Source organism: Phaenicophaeus curvirostris, chromosome 8 (assembly GCF_032191515.1).
Source record: "Phaenicophaeus curvirostris isolate KB17595 chromosome 8, BPBGC_Pcur_1.0, whole genome shotgun sequence".
In the NCBI taxonomy this organism is placed as follows: domain Eukaryota; kingdom Metazoa; phylum Chordata; class Aves; order Cuculiformes; family Cuculidae; genus Phaenicophaeus; species Phaenicophaeus curvirostris.
The window spans coordinates 10,093,718-10,109,080 of NC_091399.1; the positions used below are offsets into that span (position 1 = coordinate 10,093,718).

General features: G+C 40.4%; 1 pseudogene; it reads left to right on the forward strand.

Annotated features, from left to right (window-relative positions):
• Positions 1-1,336: 1,336 nt before the first annotated feature.
• LOC138723290 (fructose-2,6-bisphosphatase TIGAR-like) lies at positions 1,337-13,852 on the forward strand (annotated as a pseudogene).
• The last annotated feature ends 1,511 nt before the right edge of the window (positions 13,853-15,363 follow it).

Here is a 15,363-nt window from a genome sequence, read left to right on the forward strand (position 1 = left end):
TCTGATGTTATAGTACACAAGCCGGGACTGAAAGTTCTACAAGTCTTGCTTTGCACTGAAAGCGCTCTAAGAGAAGACATTCTGAAGCAGCAGCATTCCCTGCTAGCATCTTCCCTGCGGGAGATACTCTGTTTTCCAAAATCTCGTTATTAGGCGCAGTTAAGTCACAATTCAGTACCCTAGACTAAAACGGTCTGTTAGTTGTGCTTATGCAGCTTGCAGTGAAAGCGCTTCGTGGAGAAGACTCTAACGAGAGCCAGCATTGATTGGTATTAGCTTCCCTGCGGTACTTGTGCTGAACGGTATTGAAATTTGAAGTGATGCTTTAATAGCCATTCTGATGTTACAGTACACAAGTCGAGACTGAAAGTTCTACAAGTCTTGCTTTGCACTGAAAGCGCTGTGAGAGAAGACATTCAGAAGCAGCAGCATTCCATGTTAGCAACTCCCTGCGGGAGATCCTCTTTTGTCCAAAACCGAGTTATTAGGCGCAGTTAAGTCACAATTCAGTACCCTAGACTAAAACGGTCTGTTAGTCGTCCTTATGCAGCTTGCAGTGAAAGCGCTTCCTGAGTAGACTCTAATGGGAGCCAGCATTGGATGGTAGCAGCTTCCCTGCGGTCCTTGTGCTGAATGGTATGAAATTTTGAAGTGACGTTTTACTACACATTCTATTGTTTCAGGACACAAGCCGAGACTGAATGTTCTACAAGTCTTGCTTTGCACTGAAAGCGCTCTAAGAGAAGACATTCTGAAGCAGCAGCATTCCCTGCTAGCATCTTCCCTGCGGGAGATACTCTCTTTTCCAACGTCGGGTTATTAGGCGCAGTTAAGTCACAATTCAGTACCCTAGACTAAAATGGTCTGTTAGTCGTGCTTATGCAGCTTGCAGTGAAAGCGCTTCCTGAGAAGACTGTATCAAAAGCCAGCATTTGATGGTAGTAGCTTCCCTGCGGTACTTGTGCTGAATTGTCTGGAATTTTGAAGTGACATTTTAATAGCCATTCTGATATTATAGTTCACAAGCCGAGACTGAAAGTTCTACAAGTCTTGCTTTGCAGTGAAAGCGCTCTAAGAGTAGACATTCAGAAGCAGCAGCATTCCATGCTAGCATCTTCCCTGTGGGAGATACTCTCTTTTCCAAAATCCTGTTATTAGGTGCAGTTAAGTCACATTTCAGTACCCTATACTCAAACGTTCTGTTAGTCATCCTTTCCACCTTGCAGTGACAACGCTTCCAGAGAAGACTAACCAGAGCTAGCATTTCGTCGTAGCAGTTCCCTGAGGTTCTTGTGCTGAACGCCCAGCAGGACGCGGGGCGGTGACGTCACGCCACATGTCACGGGAGGGCGCCGCAGTGCGGTCGGAGGCGGCGCGGCTGCGTCATGGTTCGCTCCGGGGTAACCGTCGTCCGGCAGTGAGTACCGCGGCGCCACCCCTTCCACAGGCGCAGGCAGGCACCCGCACCTAATCCCCCGGAGCTCCCTGGCTCCGCGTCGGGGCATGAGCGCTGCCCGAGCGGTCCCGCGGCCGGGCCGGTGCGGGCGGTGCCAGTGGGAGGGTTACGTATCCTGTTAGTGTGCGCTGTTCGCGGGCTCGTCCGTACCCGGTCGTAACACCTTTTCTTTTGCCAAGAGTTTTTCGGTGGGGCGAGGAATTCGTTTGGGAAGGGCGGTCTGGCATTTCTGCTGGGAAGTGAATAGGAGGAACGGAGCCCCTCTGCTCTTAAGAACAGGCTGAGAGAGCTGGGGTTGTTCAGCCTGGAGAAGGCTCCGGGGAGACCTCAGAGCAGCCTCCCAGTACTTGAAGAGTCTACAGGAGAGCTGGGGAGGGACTTTTTACACGGTCATGGAGTGCTAGGATGAGGGGGAAGGGCTTTGAATTGGAGAGGTGAAGATTCAGATTAGACAATAGGAAGAAATTCTTCGCAGTGAGGGTGAGGAGGGAGTGGCCCAGGTTGACCAAGGAAGTCGTGGTTTGCCCCATCCCTGGAGGTGTTCGAGGCCAAGTTGGATGGGGCCTTGAGCAGCCTGGTCTGGTGGGAGGGGTCCCTGCCCGTGGCAGGAGGGTTGGAACTGTATGATCTTTTTCCAGCCCAAACCATCTTGTGATTCGAAGTGTTAAAGGCTGGTATTTGTGGCTTGTTCAGAATAGTTAAGGTCACTTTTCCTTTCAAGCTGCAGTGGGTATTGGCAAAGACTTGTGGTTAACCTGACTAAGTAGGTCTCACATCCTGCAATTGACAGCAGTGAATTGTTTAATTTTTGTGAAAACCAGACTTTTATTCATCTTTTGGCATAATGCAGTTTAATATTTGGCTGTTGTAACTGAAGCAGTGACCTTTTTTTTTTTAATTTTTTTTCTGGCTTTCCTCCTATTAAGAGTTACTCTTGACTTCACTTAAAGCTCTGGACCTGCCGATGTGGTGTTCTAGTTGCAGCCTTATTTTTGTATCAGCTAGAAAACATGTGAACCTGAAACAATTTGTTGAACTTGAAATCAGGTGGGACTCCTGCAGACTGTTCAGAAAAATCCCAGTTCATTCGCCAGCAAATGGATGGGAGTTCATTCATTAGACTGCGCTTGCATGTGCTGTGCTTTCTGAGCACTACTGAGCACAGTTGGAAAACTGCACGTTCTGCTCTTCGCCCAGAGGGATGGACTTCATTCATCTGCTGTGTTTCCCTCAGGAGGATGGAAGTAGCTGTCAGGAAATAGGGTGAGCCTGAAGAATTAAATTACTGCCTGCTGTGCAGGGAAGAGTTTAACGTGTGCTAAAATACAGTGTTTTATCTTGGAAGTACTGGTCCTCCATGATCAGTTATCTATTTGGGACTCATCTTGAGGACTTCCACCCATCAGTGTTGATAGCACTCTCTACAAAAACTGAGTAGCGCATTTGGCCTTAATACTGCAAAAACTTAAGCACGTGATATTTTACTTGGGTCTCGACAAAGTCAGCAGGCTTAACTTTATTTCTGTCAAGTTTAGTGGTTACATTCTTCCCCCAGAATAAATTTGCACATGTATTTAGTCACTCTAATCTTGAAACACTGTCAGTTTTAGTTCTCAAGATGATTTCTTCAGGAATTAGAATATCCTAATGGTCATTCTAGTATTTTTCAGCAGCTCTGGCTTCTTAATTCTATGTTACTTCAAGGTGTGCAACTTGCTCTGCTGTCGTCTTCGATAATCTCTTGAACTGTCTTTCCTTTAAAGCACAAGATCTGGCTGGCTGCTACGTGCTTTCATAGGAGGACTTCAGAGTCTTTCTGCATCTTCCCTCTCTCCAGCACGGAGGCATCATTATAATAGATTAATTATGAAGTATTTATGATAAATTTAAGTCCCTTCCTTTTATTCCACGTAGATTTGTCTTAATACAAGTACTGAATGCATGATTGGAGCTGACTACTTGAAAATGTTTTTGATTCATTGTAAAGTCTTCAAATACACCTTTTTGAAAATAGGCTGTGCTGTACTTTATCTCCTTTCTTTTAATTTTCACACTTTCCTGTCTCCTGTGGGTGTGTAATTTAATAATTGGTTTGAAAGTTCACTAAAAACCGTTGGATGTTAAGAATTTTTTTGTTGATAATCTCTTTCACCGGAGAAACAAGATACAATGAAGACAAGATACTGCAAGGTTAGTACTAGTTATTCCACTAGTTTGTTACAGACAGAAAGTATTTCTTCTCTACACAATGAGGAATCCTCTGACCAACAGATAAAATGTTAATATTGTGGAATAATATTGTAAATCGTAAGGACTCTGTAAGCCAGCACATTAGCTTGATAGCAGCAGAGAATTATAAAGATTCTAAGTCGGTCTCCACAGACTATCAACAAATAGTGATGTGTTCTAATACTCAACAGGAGTATTCAAATAGTTTCGATTTTTAAATGGGGAAAAAAGAAAAGGTTACCTGTAGTCAAATAAAGTAATAGCAGCACCCGTTACTAAGGATGCCAGAGTGTCCCATAGTTCTGTATTACATCGGACTAGTATCAAGCCTGGGAAAAGAGTTCCCAGGACTTGGATGAGAAGCGAGAGCTGCAGCTCTGGTGAAGAAGCAGCCAAGTGCATGTTTGTATAATGGAGTTGGTAAGGAGCTGCAGAAGCATGTACAAAGGTCATGTTGTGAAGGAGGCTGTTGTCTTAAGAAGGTACTCTGTCACTTGCAAAAAAAAAAAAAGCCTACAGCAGAGCGAGGAAATATGAAAAGTAAAGGTTGTTTAAATGGTGGAATTGTTCAGTCCCAGCTGTTTGTAGGGAGGTGATCTGTAGACAAAACACTTAAAACCAGACTTCTCCTTATTGACTACTCACATGTACGTCCAGAATTAAACCCACTGAGCTACTTGGATGTCTGTTGTAGCAAAACCAAGGCTCACCACTATAAGGAACCTAGTGGGGTTCTATTCTGAACAAATAGCTGTATACAGTGCTGGGTGCTGTAAGGAAGAATTTTGCTTCCAGTTTTTACCACCTATTTTGTCACTTTAATATCGAGTTCTTGCAACATGGCAATACTCCCATAGTTCATGTTCTTAGGAGTGCCAGTGATGTCTTTTAAATTTGTAGCTCTGCTCTGGTAGATGACATGTGGCTAGTTATTTTGTGCCCTTCTAGGCTCCTTTCTGTGCATTAAGCAATCATTGCAAACTCTCGTGGAAGCATGTGCACCTTATCTTTTGAGAGGTGCAAGAACTGTACCAGAATGGTGGGATACAGGCTCTCACATGGCTGAATTAACAGACAGGGTGCTCAAAAAGTTCTGGACTTCTGATGTCCTGTCTTTTGCTATTGGAAGCATAGAGATGATTGTGCATTTGCTTGGTGAAAATTGTTCTTGTCATCGTTCTGGATCTGATGAGAATTGCACTCTCTCTGCGCTGACTTCCCACAAAAGCAAAATAGGCAATACAAATGTGGACATTGCAATTTGTTACAGGTTTGTCCCTCTGCCACAGTTCTTGGTTCTCCCAGAGCCTCCTTGAGTCGTGACAGGAGCACACCTGTTTCATTTCAGTTGGATTGGCAAAGTGCTGGTTCTCTTAATGCTGTCCTAGAGCTCTATGGCCAGTTAGTTTCACAGACTGCTCTGGCTGAACACAGTTTTTGAAAGGGTTGTTGCTTTTTCAGGTGCGTTCAGTTAATATACTCATTGCACAACTGCATGAGCATTAGTGTCAATGTGTGAGGTGAAGTAGGGAAGAGGAATAGTCCTCAACAGATTGTGTTTATGTCAGCTGTAAAATTCTTGTGAAACTGTGTCCTTGGCAAGGGATGTGTACTGCTTTGCACATTACACAGAATCCCTTCTTGTTGCCTCATATCTTCGAGTCGTTGTCAGTGTAGAGGAATGGAGAGGAGCAGGCATTTCATATTTGTCAGGACTTAGTTCTTCTGAAGTGCGTGTTTTTCCATTATGTGTATTTTAGTACAAACACCAGTATCTCAACTGTATTGTCTTTCTTACGTATAATCAACAAATCTGTTTTACAGACCTTTAGTTTGAGTAAGGAGATTCCTCTTGCAGGAAGCCAACCAGTGACCATTTCAAAAAGGACAAGTGATTCAAAATGACTATTCAAATATAGAAAATGTAGGCCTCTGTTTTATGTTTAAATTTGTCATACATATACATTACTGTTAATATCGTTGATACTGATCCTTCTGTCTTCCTACCCTGTACTCTGTTTTTTCATGCAATTTCTGTGACTGAGTTTAGGGAAGACCAGAGGAACAGTGACTTTTACTAATGGTTGGCTTTACTTTCAGAAGCATTTTACTATGACTGAGCAGATTCTTTACAGTTGCCATACTTGCTCAGCTGCTGAGTGATCTAAAGTTTAACTGTATTAATGTTGATGGGTTTTTATTTTGTAGGTCAAGGAGTGGATGAGCCCCTCTCTGCAACTGGTTTCAGACAAGCAGATGCTGCTGGTTCATTTCTCAGTAATGTGAAGTTTACTCATGTCTTTTCAAGTGACCTCCTTCGAGCAAAACAGGCAAGTGCTTCTTGAGGCAACTGAATGTAAATGTTAGCTTCGTATTTTGGCATGTATTTGCTATTGATGATGCAAAAATAATACAGTGAAGGAGAGCCAAAAGCTATTTGAAGGACGTAGAACTAAAGTTTGAATTGTGTGGAATTCCAGGAGGCCTCTCTGAATAAGGAAATTTCAATGAAAACAGGTTAGTCAGGAAACGGTGAAGGCCATGTTGTTTTACAGGATGTCATGCAGTGGTGTTCTTATGGTTTTGCCATTATTTTATATGTGCGTGTTTGTGCTTAAAGAACAATAAGGATTTAGAGGTAATACAGATTGAATTAATTTTTTCTTTGTGAAAACAAAACAAATCAGCTCAGGTATTGTTGTATGATCTTAGGCATTGTGGCTGTATGCTGTGTTTTTATGAGGAAAGCAGAGCAGTATAGACAAGATCAAGATTTGCTGTAAAATTGTGCAGAGGTTGGATTTTGGTGGAAACGTAATATCTCACGTCTCACCTTGATACACTACTTTCATAAGTTAAATTGGGAAAAAAAGTTAATTACGGAGTGGGATTACATGTGGTTTTGTGTGCAAGTTTACAAAGTATTCCAAAAATTAGGGAAGTGGAACTTTTAAAGGTAAAAGCATGGATCAGCTGTTCTGGGAAGATCATGTCTCCTTAATTTTTAAATCTTAATCCTTAATTCTTTCTTCTTTTATTGATGCTGTGATTCTGGGAGACTTGTAGACTTCGTGTGTTTAGAAATACCAAGCCGTTCTTGATAGCCTTGGTGGCTGCTTGGTTTTTGCTTTGTTGTCCTGCTACAAATGTCTGTAAAGCCTTGCTGTAAAGCAGATGAACAAAATCTACCATAAATCTCCTTTTTTTCTTAAAACATAAATCATGAATATTGCTGATCAGTTTTGCAGCACAGTCACATAAACTATTGGAGCAGTACTGCTTAGGTGGAAAGCAAACTAGAGAGGGAGGAGCACAGGGAAGGAGGAGTGCGATGATGAGATGTTCTTAAAATGCATTATAACTGACAAGTCACTTCCTCTAAGTATGTGAATGGCGGTAATTGTATTTTAAAACATTAATAGCGATTTGTAATGTTCATAATACTGCCTGTGCTATGTGCCTGCCTTAGGGGCATTGGTTTTGAATGCTGAGCTGCTTGACAGTGAGGTGGGTAACGTCTCTCCTTGTATTAGAGATGACCTTTTCCATGAGAGCATTTGCACTCCCATAATGTAGAAGGCAGACCTCAATTGCATAAAGGAAATGTGAAATGTGTTTTGCCATTTGTCTGACAAGCTATGCAGACTGTGGAAGTTCTTCCAAAGATGTGTAAGGCTGCAGTTTCCATTTGGCTGGAACTCCCTTCTTTGGCAGCTGCAAATACATGAAGAAGTGTCTTTTTACTATGATATCACTTCATAGCTCAAGTATGAGAGGAATGCACAAATTTCCTTTCAAAAGAGGAAAAAAAATACTTAAACTGTTGGTGGTAAAGTATAGTTTTCCTTGCAATATCTCCTCCATCAGCTGTTGTCGAGGTTACATACTGGAACCCAGGGTGGTATGTGGTGTTGTACTTGCTGGGCAGGAATTCTGAGAGTGAAAAGAGATGCAAAGTGAGGGAACACAGAGAGTATTTGCAGGGAATCTGATTTGAGAGAATAAGCCTAGGAGGGAAGTTCAAAGACTAGCTCCGGGAACTAGCAGTGGAAAAGAGAGCAAGCAGACATGCAACGCGAAAATTAAAAAACCGCTAATTGGGCAGGCTGGGATGTCGTGTGAACAGAGTGTAACTCTGTAAGATTCGGAAGCTTAACAGAGCACAGCGTTAAAGTCTGCAGGGCAATATGGGGCCTACTGCAAGATGCTCATGCTGTTGAGACAAGAACTCTGCAATAGTGAAGGTAGGTTCAGGACTGGGACAGGCTAAGTCCCAAGAAGAATAAGGAAAAAAAAATTCTCTGGAGTCTTTTCCACGTATAAAGTAGTAATGTTTCTGAAGTGTGCTGGTATCCTAATAATGGGTGGTGTTGGAAAGGTGTGAGGAAGTTAGCTGCTGCTTCAGTGCAGATTCTGATTTCAGCACAGTAAATGAAGCTTCGTTTGTATTTGCAGTTCTCACCATCAGTTAGTGCAGAGGTAGTGAACGTTGTCTATGCTATGTACTGAACAAGACATCAGACCTGGAGAGATTTCAGGTTATAATCATACAATAAACCATGCTACTAATATTCAAGACAACTTATTTATCTGAATTTTGACATTTAAATTTGAAACATAAAAGCCTTTCCTGAGCGAAACATTAAACCAGTCATAAAATCTTGTTAAACAGCAAGGCAGCTTATTATTTTCCGGAATCCAAAAAGCCTTTTTAAAATGAGTTCTTTGGATGTTGTTTTGAGTGGATGTGGATGTTTGCACAGGACTTCAAGCTGGTGTTGCTAGTCAAAACTGTGTGCAAATCCAGTGCAGCCTTCACATGTACAAGAACAGGAGCAGGCTAGGCATTCTTTAGTTCCTGTTATTGGCTGTGGCAGCCAGACAGCTGTGTAATACCCAGCACATTAGAGCCTGTATTAGGCAATACTTTGGAAAAAGTGGTATCAGAATTTCGCCTTTGTTAGTTGTCTTGCTGTCCTCACACCCCTAAAATCATGTGCTTCCTTGGAAGGAAAAGAGACACGTAGCACAAAATTCAAGCTACCCAGACTGTTATTAAAGGCAAACTGAGCCCTTTGGGTTTTCACTGTCTCTTGGCCCTGCTATCAAAAGGCAGGTGACTACAATGAGCCAAATTTTCCCCCCTCCCCACCCTAAGCGTGTCATCCAGTGCATTTCTCCCTTGTAACACTGAGGCTGACGCTTCAGTAGGCTGCCAGCAAACACCCTTCTGTGTCTTAACTGCTTCAAAAGTACTTGATTTCTGAGATGCATTAAGTAGCCCCTTGCCAGAAAGTAATTTCATTTGTTAGATGCTATGGTTTTTGCAGTTGATTTAACTGAACAGTTTTTAGGAACATATTGCTTGTTAGTCTGACTTACATACTACAAGTAAGGAATGTGTTGGCGTGATTGCTTTGTGAGCAGTATACTCAAGAGAAGATTCTGCTTTTATTCTGGTTAATTCTGCTGTTGCTGTGCATCTTTCTGCTTACCTTTCATGGTTGCTAAGCATCTTTAACTGTCCTGGACTTATAATTGTGAAAGAACTTTCAGAAGATTGCAGCTTTTCTGCCTTTTATGGCTTGAGGTAGGCCACGTATCGAATTCTGACAGACACTACTAGCTAAAAAACTTGTTTATTTGGGTTGTTGGGTGCTACTAACATAATTCACATTGGCTGTTGTCTTGTAAGATGATCTAGCTATCCCACGAGAAAACAGTTCATTGATGCACTGTCTATTCACTTTTTAGACTGCTGCTGCAATTCTAGGAAAAAATAAGTTCTGCAAAGATTTGGAAATCAAGTATGATGCAAGACTTCGAGAGAGAGTAAGTGCCAAAAGAGTTTGTTTTTAATATTGAGCATTGAAAAATTAAAAAATGTAACTTGCAACTGATGGACATCTTGGCTTATTAAATGGTAGATTTAATAGTGGAGAGCTCTAACTGGTATGTTTTAAATCACTGAAAATGGAGCACTTCATGTTGGGTGCTACAAATTGTTTGCAGAATTGTGAAGCAAGCACAAAACTTAGTGATTAATGCTGTACCTGTGATGCTCTTAATGGGTTAAGTATGGTCAGATTTACCTGTATGGTAAGTATATTGCATGTAGTAAAGAGCTTGGTTCTGTTTTCTAACCCCATATATAAAGAACTAAAGACACTTTCTCTGCCTACCTTCTGTAGCCTGATGGTGCAACTCAGTGTTGGCTTTTCAGCTGCTTATACCTTTTCGTTTGCACAAAGGCTTCTAGAAAACTTTCTGCTGCCCGTGGGACAATTTTCTTTCCTGATTAGTGCCTCTGTCAGATAACAGGCATCACTGTACCTCCTGTCTGTTTTAAAGTATGTTTTGATCAGAATAAACTCAGATGCTGGTCATTTCTGCTAGTGTGAATCTCTCGTCAGATGTTGCACTGAGATTGTCTGCTGAATTTTAAATAAGGAGACGCTATGAAACCGAAAGTGGTATGGCATATTGCCAGCAGGCAAGTAAGTGTTTAAGGAGCAGAATGTGTTTGTGGCATTTCTTATTTGGATCAACTCTTTCTGTCAGAAATTGCAGTTCTTTTCCTGAAATCGGCAAGTTAAATGCCTACCAATCTTCTTCAGTTGCTTTATCCCCCGATGTTTTAAAAAATGACAGATATAGAATTTTAGAGACAATCTTAATTCTCCCCTTCCCTTTCACGGTGTTTGTATGGATGTATAGAAATGCCAGCGCAGTGTCTGCAGGCCAGAGATTGTAAGTCACTACTATGGATAACTGGAATTAGGTTTGACTTGTGTGAAAATAAGCAAAGTCCTTTCAAAGAGCATATGTCATTGACTCCATTTGAAGAAAGTTTTAGCCTCTCATACCTTGCTTTCATGAGAGAAGTCTGGAAAAATCTTTAAATTAGGATTTCATTTTCAGCAGCTTCAGAGCACTTATTTTGTCACGTCTGTCTTAGTGTTCTTAAATTGCCAATATTATGCTTTAGAGAAAGGGATCAAGAAGCTGAAGTAAATGTTACATTTAAACTCTGAAGACTGTAATAAATTAGTTATTATGGCAGCTAATTGCATATCCACAGCAAGTGGATGGGAAGATAGAAGTCAAAAAAGCCTCAGTAATGAGTGTGTCTGTATCCTGCTCATGAACACTTGGATTTCTGGAACGTGTGTAATGTTTGACAGTACAGCCTTAGCTCTTAGTTTCTCACAATGCTCATTGTAGCTGCAGCATTTTCCCTGTTCCAAGAATAGGCCAAAGCATTCCGTTTGAATATATTTTTCATCTGTTAGTGATAGTGAAGTATTAGTCTTTGGAGGGAGAAGTATTGATCTGTTTTACAATTGGTAGAGATGTGCCTTGGAAAGATCTTCAAGGTCAAAACTGGTAATGCATATCCATTTATACCTATCTTGTAAAATACGTTGTTTTATAATAGGAGTTCTAGTAATCCAGAATAACCAGCTGGTATATATCAGTTCTTACTACCATTTCTTGGATGTGTGCCTTCCATTTGGAGGTCTCAGGAATAAGCATGTCATTTATAAGATCTTTTTGCTTTCCTTTTTTTCTGAAACCACTTTCCGAAGTGCTAATGCATGTCCCAGAAAAGATGGGAGAAGGCTTTATTGTTTATTTTCAATAGGTAGACCACTTGTGGGTTTTGGTGGGTTTGGTTTTGGTTGTTTCCTTTTTCAGAAAATCCATTTTTAAAATGGACTCCTCCTCTGTTGTGGAGATTTTAGAGGTCTATAGAGGAAGTATGTGTTTCTTACTTGTGAAAAATAGTTCCCTGTTCTCTTTCTGCAAATGGAAAGTAAGGGAAGTTTATCTCGTGAACAGCTATATATAGACGTGTTGGCAATGTCACCTCAGTTACAGGCACATTTGAATTTTGAAGGCTAGAAGTGAGTGTCAAGGATGTAGGGAAAAAACCTCAAGGCAAAGACCAGTCTGATGGTGATATTTGTTTGTACTTTAAATGCAACACTGCTCTTAATGTATTTCTCTACCCAGCATATATATATGTATATATACATACACATATGCATGTATATATACGTACATATAAATACATGCACACACATATATTTACTCCTGTATTGGGCTAAAATGTAGCTAAGCTTGCATGTTATGCTTGAGGATCCAAGGAAACAAATCTGTTAAGATATGTTTGCACTGGAAGTGATCCTGGAGACTTGATGTACCTTGCTAAACCTGCTCTTTGTATCTTGCCTGTTACAGAAATATGGTGTTGCAGAAGGAAGGCCTCTGACTGACCTCAAGGCTATGGCAAAGGCTGCTGGAGAGCAGTGTCCTTCATTCACGCCTTCTGGAGGAGAAACGCTGGATGAAGTATGGTATTTATTTATTTGTGCCCTGGTTTCTAGGCCATTTTATCAGTGTGCTCTTGCGTACTTAGAAACAGCTTATTGAGAGCTTAGCCTAGCCACAGGTAGTTATTTTCTAAGCTAAAAACACTATTTGACCTCATAGAATCTCTTTGGAACTAAGTTGTTATTGTTGATTCTGATGTTGAGTCCTCATGAAGCTCTGGTTTGCAGAAGGATAGTGGCAATTACTCTCAGCCTTGGCTTTGGAGGGCAGAGGAATTTTTACAGCATTCAGTAGCTTACCATTGATTTCTGAGACTTGTCTATGATAAATGTTTATTTCTTAACTGAAGTAGTTCTCTCTCAGAGTTTTGAAAGCTGACATCTCGCGTTTTTCATGATGTATTCTTCTGAATTTTCTTCTTAGGTAAAAGAAAGTGCAAGGGATTTTTTTTAATTTCTGTGTCAGCTAGCCGTTGAATTGGAGCAGAAAGAGCAAGACAGTGCGGCAAGCAGAAGCTTGGGATTGTGTGAAGAACAGTTTGTTTTCCCTTGGACAAACCACTGCAGTGAAATAGAACTTAGCCCTGGTAACAGTGGAGCTTCTAATATATTAAATGGTAATGTATTAGTGGTGAGTCATGGAGCCTACCTGAGGAGCTGGATCGGTTATTTTGTTTCAGATCTCAATTGTACTTTACCAACAAATTTAATGATGTCTCAGTTGTCTTCTGTCAGTCCCAATACTGGAGTTAGTCACTTCGTTGTCAAACTTGAAAACGGAGACTTGTTAAAACCTGAGATCACATGTGTTTGTCTTAATCAAGACTCTCACTTAGTGGATATGGGAGCTGAATCTGTAGCTACAAAAGTGTTTTAAGAGTCTTTGCGGGGGCAAGTGGTTTTAGATCCTGTTGCACTAAGCTTGGGAAAGGTATCTGCAGTAATTAGAGATTGACTGGAGTTATTGACCCTAACTTGCAAAAATGAAGCCCTGCAACTGCTTACCATCTTAAAGTAAAACGTGATTGGCACTAGAGAAATACCAGAAATGTTCTTTATGAATAGACACGTAATACTTCCAGTCTCTTGCATATCTACTCCTACAGTTCATATTTTTAAAAACTTCATTAGCACATAATTATTTTGGTTATCTCCAGGCAGAAGAGGAGGGAAGAGGAGAGGAAGGGTACCTCAAAGATGAGCTACACTGTATTCTTGTTTAATTTGTTTTATTATGAAATGCTATATTGTAATATTAAACGTATATATTGTCTTAAAATAACTTTTTTGAATGCAATAGAGAAAGAACATTGCCTAGTGGAAAAGGTTTGGTACAGAGTCAGGGGACATGTTCTGGCTCTGACACTAAGTAGCTGTGAGTCTCTGAGAAAATCTCTTTTGGGGATGATAAACCTACCTCACAGGAGCGTTTTCTAAGAAATTGTTGGTGGTGTTGAGGCCTCTGTTCAAGAGCACTGTATTTATTTTTAACTGTAAGCAAAATGAGGAACCTCATGTGCACACAGTTGAGGTGATGATCTCTCTTCTGAAAAGCAACCGTATTGATAGGTTGTGTTGTACCCAACTAGAATCCTTTTGTCAGTTGCAGTTGTACACTTGATGGATGAATATTTTTGCCTAGAATTAGGCAAGTTTAATTGCTTGATGATTGCCTATAGTTGCTGTTAGTACTGCATTCTTTCCCCCTGGTGTTTTTGTGGTGTTACTGTGTAAGCTTATCTGACTTACGTTATTTATAATATCCACGTACTTTTTCTTCATTTGCCTATTTTAAGCCTGTTTAAAAAAATAAAATTAAAAATAATTAGAGACTCCTGAGTAGAACTCCATTTCATCTGTATTTCCTTTGAGATAAAAGTCTTTATTAATATTTCTCAATGAAGCTTTGCTCAAATCATATAACTTCTGCCTTTTTTTTTTCTGGAAAACCCCTGGCTGGTCTTTTACTATGAAAAAGAGTCCTTTTTAGGGCTGGTGGTTCAGTGCTATCCACAGTCTTTCTGGGAAGAACCACTGATATGAAAATATTACAGACATACTGAAATTGCTTGTAGGTGCACAAAAATAACTGGTTAACTGAAGCACTAATTTTTTTGTAATGTCTAAAAATATGCTGTCCTTTGTACTCAAACTACTTGGCTTCTTTGCCTTGAAACAGACACTTGAATTTTGAGGAGTAAAAAGAGGTTGTTGTTTCCTGGATGACATGGGTACTCATACTTAACTGAGTCCCTACTAAAAACCAGCCACACTGTTGTTTAACCTGACTCTAGTGACTGTACTTTTTCTTCCATTCCTGTGGCTGTGATTGAATGGGAAAGTTCTCATGTCTCCTACTTGAATACTTGAATACAATTCTCTGTGCTGTTTGCCCACTACTAATCATGCTGAATTGTAGAGGATGAAGTGGGAAGTGTTCAGCCCTGTGGTGACCAGAGGTAGGCTTCTTAAGGTAGTGTTCTCCAGAACCTGGAAATGAACCCAAGTTTTTTTACTTGGAGCAGGTCTTGTTTACAAGTCTATCAAACACCCGTGATACTGCTGCTGAGTCTAAAAAATTAGTCCATTGAGAAGGAAGGCAGCATACCTGAGGTACGGAGATGGGTGGTGGAAACTGGTGTCAGCAGAAGTTGGTCTTTCAACTTCTAATACATTATACAACGTGAAGGACGGGACACTCTTCGGTTCGGTTAGTGAATTTAAATTGGAGTTTTCTACTGATCTTCTGCATCATCAGAATGCTGAACTGATCAACTTATTTATCATCTGACTTCCTTTCATTTCTTTACAGATACAGAGGAGACCCACTTCATTACAGCTCCTTGTAATGAGGCAGTTCATAAATGTACCGGTGCATCTTGGCAAATGTTTATGACTAGGGTATTTCCAGCAAACATGAAACCTTCATAATATAGAATCCTGGGAAACTTCAGATCTCCCAATAACGTAAAAACAAACTTTAGTCAAAATGGCAGTATTTCAAGTATAATTTTATACCAGCAGCCTTTGTTCTAAACAAAGATATTATGAAGCGAAGTGTTTCAGTGTTATTCAAAAAAAAAAATTTCTGAATTTGGGTAGTCACAATAAAATGTTTAGAAAATCAGTAAGAATATTTTTTTTTTGGATGGAAAGGCAGCTAACTGGAAAAATCTTTGGTAGCCAGCCATTCCTGACATGCACAATTACCACCCAAACAGTAAATTTTTATTTGTGAAATTTAACAGAGTCTGTTTCAAATAAAAAGCGTAGCGATGACAGCAGTAACTTGAGGGAACTGCTAAGGACTTTTGTTTAAAGGTGTCCATAGGTATTTTTCGC